General features: G+C 31.1%; 1 long non-coding RNA gene across 1 annotated transcript; it reads right to left on the reverse strand.

Annotated features, from left to right (window-relative positions):
* Positions 1-388: 388 nt before the first annotated feature.
* LOC141634063 (uncharacterized) lies at positions 389-3,352 on the reverse strand. Its single transcript, XR_012538801.1, has 3 exons — positions 3,115-3,352; positions 1,348-1,379; positions 389-991 (listed from the first exon to the last, which is right to left on the reverse strand). It is a non-coding gene; the product is annotated as an uncharacterized LOC141634063 (long non-coding RNA).
* Between the last annotated feature and the right edge of the window lie 1,431 nt (positions 3,353-4,783).

Genomic DNA, 4,783 nt, shown 5'->3' on the forward strand with positions numbered 1-4,783 from the left:
GTAGTTTAGATAGGTAAAATAATAGCCCATATACTCATTTTACTAATGAATGATTTTTTAAAAAATATATAAATGGACCGTCTCATAATGTAAGACGATTTTACATACCTACATTATAATTACTACGAATATTTTTTTATAAAATACCATAAACTTAATAGACTTAGTCGTCAATGTAATTAAATCTACTTGATTAATGGTAATTGACATTGACACAACATCTGAAATTAATTACTACAGTAGTAATATTAACGTGTTAAGGTAAATGGAACAAACTAAGTATACATCAATCTAGAAATTGAATTGAATTGAATGACTAAGCAAGTAAGCTACAAATACTTTGAATATAATAATGTATGCGACGGAATATCAAACAACACCATTCCTCTAAATCAATATAAAAAATGTGATACCCTGGACTGCATCTATGCTCATAATCGGAAAATTAATGTCACTGTCAATAACAACAACTAGTTGCTACACGCATAGCAACTAGTTAAAAAACAAGAAGTAACTTGCCCCTAACATTCCAATTCAATCATCAACATCAACAAATATAACAATCAATTATCTAACTAATCTTTATATCATCCGAAGTAGTGACAGCATTCAAGACTTGAACATGCTTAACACCAACATGCGGATAAATGTCGACAAGATTGTGATGAGCTTTGACAGTGGCTGATTTCAAACTTCCAAGTAATTCTCAATGTCTTTAGCATCTGAGCTGAGATGAAACCACCTTTTGTGTAGTTTAGGAGCTCTGTCGCTGATGGCTATTGAAACGTTGTTAGGGAATAGATTTCTAAATACAAATGGCTGAAGCAAAGTTTTTACAAAATAGTGAAGTTACTGTGAGTGTAGATATAGCAGATAGAATGATTGTCATGGCTTGAGTAACCTTGCTTGTCACTTCATTTGAGTATCGGATTATCGATATGGCTGCTCCTCTCCTAGGGAATATATATGCCACCATGCTAATGATGAGAATCTGCAATTTCTACTTTCAGATATTAAACAGAACATGTAAAACAACAAAAAAAAAAAAAAAAAAAATGAGTCATGCGGCTTAAACTTAAACAAGAGGAAAGCCGTAAACCCGAATCGGCAAAATGTTGTAAATCAAAGATGTGAACTGACATTAGGATTATCTACCAGAAAAATAAGATAAACCTTAGCACTCATGACCCTTAATTACTAATTACCCCACTCAAGTCCAATTGTCCGACTCCTAACCATTGAACGGACATAATCAAACCCCAAATGATCTGATAAGTGCATAATACAACTAAAAGGATCCAAATCGATAGCGGCTAAATGAATTGTTTTCTAGAACTATAATATTACCTGATTCCTCAAAAGAAGTTGATCTGAACAACCTGTTGAAACAAATACAAAGAAATCGAATGTATGAGAAAGGATTCGCGTAAATTGAAGAAGAAGAAGAAGAAGAAGAAGAAGAAGAAGAAGAAGAAACTCATGATAAGCTAATGCCAACTATATATGAAAATAATTTCAATGAGATTCATAGATTTTCTATCAAATCAAAACATTACTAAATATAAACAAAGCTCCAAAATTACCACAGATGATCCATCTTCTGCGTCAAGAGATGCTTCTGGACATAAACAAATTCATGAACATTGACAAGATAACTGAGGAGCAAGCATACGGTGGAGATATTAACTGATTTTCTCATATCAAGTCCAATTTGTATCGAGCAAAATTATAATCAATGTCCGATTAAATCACATATCATCGGAACATAAAAATTGACATCGAGAAAGCTTATAATCAATGTCCAGGTTTCAACTAAGTCAGCGTTAATTGCAAAGGCGAGCATCTACAATATAACTAACCTAGCTATGATCAACATAGTGCGTTAAATCTCCGAACATCTTTTAATCGAATGTAATCAATCTCATACAGCTAAATTACGCTATAATAGTCAATAAAAATTATGTCGATTGGCAGATACAAACCAACCCTACACCCTTCTTAAAATTAGAATACTCGTCCCTCACGTTTGTTCTCATTAAGTTGCTAGATACAATTGTTTAAGTTGGTAGATACGTATCTCTAGCTAGCTAGATACGCTCATTTAAGTTGCTAGATATATAAATTTAGCTAGCTAGATACACTTTTTAAAGTTGCTAGATACATACCTTTAGCTAGCTAGATACACTCGTTTACGTTTATAGATACATACCTTTAGCTAGCTATATACACTTTTTAAAGTTGCTAGATACATACCTTTAGCTAGCTAGATACACTCGTTTAAGTTTATAGATAAATACCTTTAGTTAGCTAGATACACTTCTTTAAGTTTATAGATACAATCCTTTAAACTGCTAAATACACTCCTTTAACCTGCTAGCTACATACCTCTAATTAGCTACATACACTTCATTAAGTTGCTAGATACATACCTCTAGATAGCTAGATCCTTCATTAAATTGCTAGATACATACCTCTAATTAGCTATATACACTTCATTAAGTTGCTAGATACATACCGCTAGATATGTGCCATCTTCTTCCTTCAAATCCCATCAAGATTCATAACTTAACTCACACATATCACAAAGAGAATACAATCCCTCTGGTACCTATAATTTCCATATGACCTTTCTAAAAGTAACACCCCAATTTTTTTTGCAAACATTACCCCGAATTAATAATTCCCAATTCACAAATTTGATCAGCAAATAGAACTTCCTTAAATCAACCCATCACATTTCACAAGGAAAATAACATTTTAAATACAATGTACTTGAATATTCTCTCATTTTCGTCCTTCAAATTCATATCATATGTATCCCCAATGCCCAATTAACTCACAAATTAATGATTTGACATGGGTAATTCTAAAAATAAAAATCATTATCATCAACTTCTCAACCTCAATTCATATTCTTTTTTCATCCTGAAAATTCATGTACATCCCATATTATCTATAATTTGACATGGGTAATTCATATTCTTTTTCATCCTGAAAATTCACGTGCATCCCAAATTATCTAGATATTTTTATTAACCGATGATATTTTTCCAAAATCAATTGAAATGCGAGATCTACAATAAACGAATTAAGATTTCAGAAAATTAATAGTACCGTCGAAGAAATCTGGAACTTTAGAGCCGAAAACTCCAAGGAAGTCGTCAGATAATCCATAACTTGGTTGTTGGCCATAGGAGCGACAAAAGAAGATCGGTGGCTTGGTATGCGTGGCCGGTGGAGGATAGCACCATCTCCGGTGGTCTTTATCGAAGCAACGGCGGATGGTGGTGGTGGTGATCGGTGGTGGATGAAGGAGATGGAAATTTAGGTGGGGTGTGTGATATAAAGGATAAGGGTGAGGGAAGTGAGACCGATGGGTTTGGTTTTGCTTTTATTAAATTAGTTAAATACGGTTCGCACGTACTTTAGTTCGCACTGACCCGACCCCCTATATATATATATATATATATATATATATATATATATATATATATATATATATATATATATATATATATATATATATATATATATATATATATATAGAGGTGGGATCCGGTGAGTCCACCTAAATATTTGAGTCCATGAGTTCATAAAACAATATTACGCACTATACAAAACAATATCACGAATTTTTTTTTTCAATTTTTTTTTTTCGAATTTTTTTTTTCAAATTTTTTTTCCCGAAAAAGGTTTTTTTTTTTTTGTTTTTTTGTTTTTTTTTTAAGCTGTGATATTGTTTAGTATAACGTGTGATATTGTATTACAAAATAATATACTATTTTTTTTCCAAAAAGTTTATTTTTTTAATTTTTCTTTTAAAAAAAAATTTTTAATATATGGTGTGTTATTGTTTAGTATAACGTGTGATATTGTATTACAAAACAATATCACGATTTTTTTTTCGAATTTTTTTTTCAAACTCTTTTTTTTCAGTTGTGATATTGTTTAGTATAACGTGTGAAACTGTAAGCTGTGATAATGTGTAGTATAACGTGTGATATTGTATCATGGACTCACGGACTCAAAAAGATAGGGTGGACTCATGTGATCCTAATTCTATATATATATATATATATATGCGGGATCTCGTGAGTTGAGGTCTTATGGTGAGTTGGGGAAATCAAGGGCTGAGATTAAAAGAAATTAAGGGGCTGAGATTAAATGATAAATTAGAAAAAAAAATCGAAAAATACAAAAGCAGCTGAAACATAAAACAGAAACTTCATTCAAACAATATTCTCTCTCACTACATCTCTCTACAAATCAAAAACAGAGAACCTCAAAAATCAGAACGCCGACTATAGCAATCTCATAAAAAATCTAATAAGATTACAAAAATTCTTTGATTTTTAGCTGCAATCGAATTACAGGTAATGTAAATTCGTTGATTTTTAGTGTATTCAATCGTATTTTCGGAATTAATGTAAAAAACCTAATTAATGTAAAATTCGTTGATTTTTAGTGTAAATTCGTTGATTTTAATTTAATTGAATACTTGATTTTACTGTTTTCAGGTATAACAGATGGACAACGAGATTAATAACAATGTTAGCGAAGAAATCAACTCGACAGTAAATATGGAAACAGGTAATACTGCTATTGAGTCTTATCTCTTTATCCGCCGTTGTTTATAAATCAATTATTGATTTCTATGTGTTTCTCAAATTTATTATTCGATATTATTGTATCTTGTCTGGCTTGTATTACAAAGTAGAAAAAAGAGAACTGTTATTCTGATATTAATGTACTATTATTGTAACAGTACAGTAACATGATTATA

This window comes from Silene latifolia, chromosome Y, assembly GCF_048544455.1.
Source record: "Silene latifolia isolate original U9 population chromosome Y, ASM4854445v1, whole genome shotgun sequence".
In the NCBI taxonomy this organism is placed as follows: domain Eukaryota; kingdom Viridiplantae; phylum Streptophyta; class Magnoliopsida; order Caryophyllales; family Caryophyllaceae; genus Silene; species Silene latifolia.